Raw genomic sequence first — 9306 nt, forward strand, 5'->3', positions numbered from 1 at the left:
AGTTGATGTAACACTCTTCCATTGAACACCAGTACCTTCTCTATAATTTTATAGTCTTGCCAAGTTAACCTTGAGCACAGTTAGTGACTTGTCCAGGGTCACACTGTTAGTATGTGTCAGTCATGAGTTAGCTCTCTATCTATGAGAATAATGTCACCTCTCCAACTGACAAGGAAATAGCTGCTATATACTTGGAGTGTCCATATTAAATGTATACTCTCAAATTCACAACTTCTAAATACACCATTTCAGTTTTTATCATATGAACCTGGCCTAAAGTTGCCCCTTGTATGTGCTGTTTTCTAGTTTTCTTTAGAAATATTTTCAATTCCCAAGTGATTTCAGTGAAATGGCTCAGTTTGGCATTTGCCTATTAGCCTGAGGTCCTTGAACTTTAAGATAGATAGATAGATGATAGATAGATAGATAGATAGATAGATAGATAGATAGATAGATAGATAGATAGATAGATAGATAACTTTATTTCAATATAATTAGTTTTTGTTATAATCCTATGAATTTTATTTTATATATTTCAAATCAAGTCAACAAACTTATAAAAATAGTATTCTGAGAAGGGGTTCATAGGCTTCATCAGACTACCAAAATAGTCCATCACACACACACACGCGCATGCACACACACATTAAAAACACTTGCCTTGGCTTGTGAGCTTCCTTCAGTCCTACAGTTCTATGACTCTGTACTCTATTACTTCTAAAATGGGATAGCTAGGTGACTCAGTGGACAGAATACTTGGCCTGAGGTCAGAAAGACTTGTTTTCTTGAGTTCAAATCTGGGCTCAGACACTTAGTTGTGTAACCCTGGGCAAGTAACTTAACCCTGTTTGCCTCAGTCTCCACATCTGTAAAATGATTTGAAGAAGGACATGGCAACCATTCCGGTATCTTTACCAAGAGAACCCCCCAAAGGGGTCACAGGCAGTCAGACAAAATTGAAAAATAATCAATCAACAGTTTCTAATATCCAAAGCTAACACTAGCATCTTTTCCCTTTTAGAATGTGGCTAAGGGAAGATGAAGTAATGAAAGGTGGGTGGTTATATGTAAGGTTAGAGGTGAGATAATTTTTTATTATCTTTTCTACAAATTCACCAGGAAAAGATTTGACTAAAGATCTATGTTTCAATGGTCAGTATAATCAACATCACTACTCCCCATCTGTCCTTCTAATTGGCTACATTTAACATCTCTGTAAAATATGACTAATAATGATAGCACTTAACTAACATAGTTGTCAGAATCAAATGAGATGATATCCATGAAGTGTTTTGTAAATCCTTGATGTATTATATAAATATGAACCATCATTATACTCACTCCTCTATAAATACATTCATGCCCACACTGTGAACATCACAGTCAGGAGAAGTTAAGGGTCAGGCTATTGACTTTTGAAGGCCAATAACTCCAGGCTGTATTTAATAAATGCAATACAAAGGCTCTCTGGCAGATCTTCTGTATATTCTCCAAGTACTAGCATGTCAGAAATTCTTTGTATAGTGTGGGCCATTCTAAAAGAAAAACTACCCCAGAAGTTGAGATGACAAGGACCATCAGTTGTGGAAGAAGGGTGGAGGAGGTGGCACAGAATATATATTCTAGTTTCTTCATAAACCAGGCAGGATGCCTGATGATCAGAATGGTTCATATGTCACAAGTTGGCATCTTTCTGCTGATTTGAGAGCCCTGTAATGGTTTATTGACTTAATCCTCACTTTCCTTTACTTCCACAGCAGAAGAATCTATTTTCTTATAATTCAACGTCAAATGATTTTTGAATAATGAACTTGGAGGGTAGATGAAACTTTAGATGAAACAATGGGGATAATTGAAAAGGTTTAAGACGTAAGTCATTTTTCTCCAACCAGAAATAGCAGCAGTGCATGCAGACCCTGTCTCTTTCTCAGATGAAAAAAATAAAAATAAACAGGAAAGTCTCTGCAATGTTAAGATATTACTACTATAGGATAATGTGACAAAGTAACTTCTATATGTCTTTAAAATTAAATAAGATAGCAAGATCTCATGCAGTCAAATTTGAACAATGAGGTGTTCTGAATAAAATGTCTTAGTTTCTCACTGTATTGTTTTATATTTTCACTACAATTTTTTTCTTTTTCTCTTAATCCTTTGTCAGACATATGCCATCAAGAAGTCCAGGTAATTCTTGTCCTAGAGTAGAGGGTTTTCAGCCTTTCAGGGTAATTTTTTTTTTCTTTTGTGAGAAAGTTATTTGGAGAAATGCTCATTTTCCAATGCATAAACTATTTGTATTGACTGATGAGTACAGGGGGAAGAAGATAGATGGAAAGTGTTAGATCTTATTACTAGCTATCTCTACTATCTCCGATATCCCTACTAAGTAATTTTTTTTAATTAAGATTCATTTTCCCTTTCTTTAAAGTGGCACTCCTTTTTCTTTTCCCCCAGTTGAAAGTAAGCAAGAATGTGAAAATGAACAATGTTTTCTTGGATTGTTTTTTTTTTTAATCTTTGTATCTCTAATGCTTTCCACAGTGCTTTGCGTATGGTAAGGATCTAATAAATGCTAGTTAAATTGAGATAACCATTTTGTGATAGAAATATATAATGTATGCATGTATGTTTATAATTATATATATTTAAAATTTTAAAAGACCATCTATGTGGCCTAGCACCAAACACCTCCAAACTCATGTCCATCCTTATAAAAGAAATGATAAAGTGGAAAGGAAAGATCTAGGAGCCATCTAAAATTACAGCAAGCCTTAACTGAACATTCCCTATGACTTTTATTTTCTTTGTTTCAAAAAAGTAGAAAAATTAGATAAATCTATCCACTTTTCTTAGTTTAAAAGACTTGTTTATCTTATCAGAACTATGATTGGGGTGGTAACCAATCTTAACTTTTGAAGCCTACTGCTTAAAAATGCTTCTGACCCCTTAGGAAAGGGGTGATAGACTACAAATTCAGAATAAGATATATACTGTAAAACATGATCAGTGTATTTATTTGGTTTTGCTTTATTATACTTCTGTGTTACCAGAGAGGGATCTTTTTCTGAAGAGAGTCATTTGGAAGTGATGGTAATTTTTTTTTAAAGCATCGACAGGAAGTGTATTTGTATTCCTCCATTAAAATTCTAGGAGAGGTAGGTGTCCTAGCACAGTGGCCTGAAGTCAAGAAGACCTGAGTTCAAGCCCAGTCTGAGATACTTTCTGGCTCTGTGACCCTGGAAGTCCTATACAACTAAACAACAAAATTGAAATTCTCTTTGTTTGTATTACTTAAAGGTGTATGACTTCCGAAAGATTCTGTCACAGGTGGAAAAGCTTTTGAATATGAAGCTGGTGATAGTATGTTTGTCTCATCTGCAAATCTGCCTTGCTCAATTTGGAGGGTCAGCAGCAGAAAGTTGGTTACCATATAATGAATGGTTTAGGCTACAGAAATTCATGAACACTACTGAGGTTTAGAGGTGCTTCAGTTTGTATTATTGGAGGAGACACCGAAAATGAGAAACTCATAGATCTTTTTTAAATTTTATTTATTTATTTACTTTTAGTTTACAACATTCAGTTCTACAAGCTTTTTAGTCACAAATTTTCTTCCCCTCTTCCTTCCTCCCACCCCTACAGAGGCTTGAAATCTGATATAGGTTATACAAATACCTTCACATTAAACATTAGTTGTAAAGAAGGATTATAACCAATAGAATGAACTTCAAGGAAGAAGGAACAAACCAAAATGAGAGAGCAAGTAGTTTGCTTCAATCTGCATTCAGGCTCCATAATTCTTACTCTGGATGTGGATAGTCTTTTCCATCATGAGTCCTTGATAAGCCCATTCTATAAAAGTCAGTCATCACTGATACAATGTGTCTGTAATTGTATGCAATGTTCTCCTTGTTCTTCTCCTCTCACTCAGCATTAGTTTATATGTCTTTCCAGTTTATTATGAAGTCCATCTGCTCCTCATTTCTTATAGCACAATAGTATTCCATTACATTCATATACCACAACTTGTTTAGCCATTCCCCAATTGATGGGCATTCCCTTGATTTCCAATTCTTTGCCACCACACAAAAAAAAGCTGCTATAAATATTTTTGTACTTATGGATCCTTTTCCCACTTGTATGATCTCTTTGGGATACAGCCCTAGAAGTGGTATTGCTGAGTCAAAAGGTATACACATTTTTATAGCCTTTTGGGCATAGTTCCAGATTGCTCTCCACAATGGTTGGATCAGTTCACAACTCCACCAACAATGGATTAGTGTTCCATTTTTCCCACATTTTCTCCAGCATTTCTCATTTTCCTGTTTTGTCATGTTAGCCAATCTGATCAGTGAGATGTGGTACCACAGAGGAACTCATAAATCTTTGAAATGTAATTCTTTACTCATTACCTTACATATAACTTATTTATCATGTCTCCTGGAGCTAGGTCTTATTCTTGGCTAGAATTGGAAACTAAAGTCAATTGAGTGGCAAAGATGACAAAAGATGGACATAATATTGGAGGGACTGTGGGAATACAGTCACATTAATATACTCTTGATGGAATTCTGAAGAGCAAGCAAACAATAATGTTTTAAAAAGTGACTTGTAATCAATGTCCATTTGCATAAGAACTTCCACTTTGGCTTGATAATTCAATATTCCATACCTGAGGGTGGAGTTCATGAGAACTAGAGTGAGGAGTGAAGATCTTGGGACTTCCAGCTTTAAGAGACAAGTCATACAGTTCAGACTCTTTTCAGGGAGAAGAGACTGATGGGAGCAAGGAGGAAATATGTAAAGAAGGCAGCACTTCAATCCTATTGCTGTCTCCAACTAGAAACCTTGAGGAATTTCCCCTCAGATGAGAAAGAGAAATTTCTCCCCAGAGAAATCTAACTCCCAAGTGGAAAACTCATTCATTCTTTGTATTTACTGGTGTGTTTTTATCTATATACTTTCTTTGATTTCTGTCTGATACCAGCGTGAATGTGCTGATTTATATGCTGTTTTCTCCTTGTGCTCTTTGTGGAACTGGCATTTGGTGGAAACATTTACTGTCCTTCCTGCTCAAAGAGGACCAAAATGATATCACTATGTCAGAGTCAAGGTGCAACGTGTTTGACTGTGACTGATCAGGCCAATAAGAGTTCAAAAGGGTCTACCACAGGTTGGGCATAACATTTGGGATAAAGATGTCTCTAAATTTTTGCTCATGTTTCTTTTAAGCTACTGAAATTCTGCTTTGCTCACAGAGCACAGAACCTTCTTTGATGCAGGCCCACATCTCTGCCTCACTTAAATCCAATTTATGTGTGAGTTAAAAGACATCACCCATACCATTTTACTATTTTTACCTACCTCAAAGTCCTGTCGCAACAGGAAAGTGACAAAGCAGCAGTTGCAGATATACTGGGAACTGTAGTCACAACCCTGCACATAGGTGGCCAAGCCATAGCTTTGTCTTCTCACTGAACTGAAGCAGCAGAGGGATTTGGCAGTCCCCTGGGTGTCTGAGCAGCCTTTTAAAAAAAAAAACCACACTGCTCATCTCCTGGCATGAGGAAGAGGTTTTAAAAGGTACCTTAAAATTTGCCTGCTTAACCCAACTTAAATTGCAGCAGGCAGGGATTCTACCCTCTAGTCAAAATGCACACAAAAAAATTGTACAAGCACTTTTGCAAAGATGTTTCCATTCACATTGTTACATGGAATGCATGCACATTTCATGGACAACATGAAATCCTGAAATACCAATAGCTCTTGCTGTGGAAGAACTCCGTAAGTATCACATCCACATAATAGCCCTGAGTGAAACAATGCGGGGAAATGAAGGCAACTTACAAAGCTGGAGCTAGACACAAGACACAATTTTTTCCCCTGGATGGGGCTCCAATGTGAAGTTGGCATAGGTTTTACAATATAAACTAATCTAACCAACAAGTTTATAATCTTCCAAAATGAGTCAATAACAGGTTAATGACAGTGTGATTGTCACTTGCTGGAAAGTGCCATGCCACCATCATCAGTGTGAATGTTCCCACCATTACAAACCCTGAATCAAAGAAAAAAATTATGAAGACCTAAAGACCCTATTGACCAGATGCATTTGCTTATGGAGGTGAGGACACACCATTCAGAGAAACAAAATGTCACCATATCTTTCTTGCATTTCCTTGTTATGTTAAGGCTAAATAAACCTCCTTTAATACTTATTCAATAACCTATGAGTTATTAAAGAAAAAATATTTAAACTAATAATGTACTCTGTGATTTAGGTTCACAATTTTTTTAAATTTAGCATTAATCTATATTCAAATCATTTGTAGCTTGGAGTGAAAGATGTCCAAATTGCCCCTCATGTCTTCTAACACAACTCTCTGACCCAATACAATTTGACGTAACATTTATGGGAATCTTGATGAAGGAAAAGATCATATGTTAAAAGAAAACTTTCAGTTAACATTCCAGAAGTAATCACCCCTCACTTCTATCCTCAACCACTTCCCTTTAAAATAGTTCCTTCCTGTGATCAATATGTTAACTTTGAATTCCAAAAGAGAAGACACCATCCCCAGGTTAGTCATGGCACCGATGACTTCATGGGATAGAAAGAAGGCAATCATACTATCTAGACAAGAGTCAGGTTTGGTTTTCAAATAAATTTCAAATAAAGAGCTTAGCCTTTGTTCTCCCCACTTTCCTGAAAGGAAAGTCTGAAAAGAGCTTTAGGTTGTAGACATAGTATTTCCTAATATTTCTAGAAAAACTGAAAAGAGGTTCTTTTTTATATATACTTCCAAAGAATGCCTCATTTCATCTTAAAATTGAACTTGAATTCACAAGACACCCTAATCAAGCTTGCCCATAACAGTATCCATAGGTACATTTTACCCATGACAATAGTATTGTAAGAAATGGGGTTCAGTCACTCCCTTAAGAAATAAAACTTGAAGATCTATTGTATTTGTTGGATAAACAAGCTATTTCCATTGTACTGTGTTTCTCTTTTAAATAATTTGCTTTTAGTATTCATGCAACATTAAATATGATATGACTTTACAATAGTTAGGAGTTTTTTTTTACTTTAAAACCACTGGAAATTATTGAACTACTTTCCCTCACCTCCCAAAAAAAGAAATGAAACTTGAACTGAAGTGAGTGAATGAAGTGTTTATTTACACTCAGGAGCAGATAGATGGTTCCCCATAGGGATGCATACATACATACAGAAGTTAAAATGAACTTTTTTATGGATTACTCTCTTTTTCCTTCCCTTCAGAGTTGGAATTGGTCACAGCTCTTCTGGGTTACAATCTTTCTAACTTATCTAATACAGATTGCTCCTTGACCTGTTCACTCCTCCTGAACATGGGTCAACATGGGTCCCATGTTCAGAAAATGGAGGGGTAATCTATGCATGGGTGTGTAAGTTAATATACATGAGGGCTATTAGGCATGTGCTGTAGTTAGGTCTCAGTGACCAGCACATGGACCCTCGAGTTTTAACCATGCCTCCAGCTTCACTCTAACATCCTTGAACTAGGAAACCCTGACCATCATTCTTGCAAGACAGAATGTGCAGATTTGTTAATATCACATCCCTTAGTAAACTCCATATGTTACTAGAAACATGACTCCATATATTACTAGACTCTTTATCTCAGAGTATTAATAATCTTCTCTTGCTGCTTATTTATGTGAGTCATGGAACACTCTAGCTTCTAAAGAAAAGATGAGGATTGCCCAAACATGATCCTCCATGGAGAAGAACTCAACGGCTTTGAGCAAGAGGCAACACATTGCAAATATGGAATCAGGGACAAGTATAATGGCTGTCATCAAAGAAACAAATGATGCAAAAAGAAATTGGTGTGGTCACATGACAAGAGCAAGGGATAGCCAGTAGACAGCTCACATGCTCCCTTGGAACCACCACGACCTCAAGTGACTAAGTGTCCCTGCATATTGGGTGTTCCTCTATGGCAAACAGATGAAGAGATGTAGACAAGAATTTCATAGGATGCTCAAATATGGAGAAGTCACAATCTGAATTCTTTGGGAGGAATACCGCATATTAGTGAAATAATAGATTCATTAGAACTGGAATACCAATAGGAGAAGGGTACAGGAACAAACATTTATTAAGCACTAGGCACTGTGCTTTACAAATATTTGGGTTAACAGAAATATACAGGCAAAAAAAACTTGAAACTGCAATTTCATGACATGTAAGTTCCAGTCTTGTTTGTATGCAGGCTATATACAGGCTATATACATCCAAATATCCTCATAAATAGAACAACAATTTACTAAATGTTTAAGTTCCACTGAAGTATTGTGAGCATGATTCCATCAAAATAACACTTCCTCTTAGAGATTCAATTACACAGAATTTGCAGGATTTTTTTTTCATATTTTTAATTATTGAAATTCTGTGTTTCATTTTGTTTGGTTTGGTTTGGTCTTTAATAATTAGTTTACAAGATTCATTTACAAAATTACTTGAGTTTCAAATTTTCTCTCCACCCTCCCCTCGCCCCCTTCCATGGCATCATACAATCAAGTATAGGATCTGCAAATACTTTCATATTAGACATTAGTCAGGTTATAAAGAAGGATTGTATCAGGCAGAATAAACAATGGGAAAGAGGAAACAAAACCAAACAAGAAAAAGAAAGGAAGCAGGTAGTTTGCTTCAATCTGTGTTCAAACTGTTCTTTCTAGTTCTTTCTCTGAATATAGGCATCTCTCCATCATGAGGCTTTTGGAGTTGACTTATGACCCTGTATTGCTGAGAAAGGTCCAGTCTAACAAAGTTGGTCATCACACATACGTTGTGTCTGTAATTGTGTACAAATTTCTCCTGGTTCTTCTCTTCTCACTCAGAATCAGTTTGTATAAGCCTCTCCAGGTAAATATGAAGTCCATATGCTCCTCATTTCTTATAGCACAATAGTATTCCATTACATTCATATACCACAACTTGTTCAGCCATTCCCCAATTGAAGGGCTTCCACTTAATTTAAAATTCTTTGCCACCACAAAAAGAATTGCTATAAATATTTTTTTATATATGGGTCATCCTCCCACTTCTTTGATCTCTTTGGGATACAACCCTAGAAGAGGTATTGCTGGGTCAAAGGGTATGAAATTATTTATAACCCTTTGGACATAGTTCCAGATTGCTCTCCAGAATGGTTGGATCAATTGACGACTCCACCAGAAATGCATTAGTGTTCCAATTTTTCCACATCCTCTCCAGCATTTGTCATTTTATTGTTTTGTCATCTTAACCAATCT

The sequence above is a fragment of the Petaurus breviceps genome, unplaced genomic scaffold (assembly GCF_028583685.1).
Source record: "Petaurus breviceps papuanus isolate PSGF00001 unplaced genomic scaffold, PetGlider_PUasm1.0 126, whole genome shotgun sequence".
Classification (NCBI taxonomy): Eukaryota; Metazoa; Chordata; class Mammalia; order Diprotodontia; family Petauridae; genus Petaurus; species Petaurus breviceps.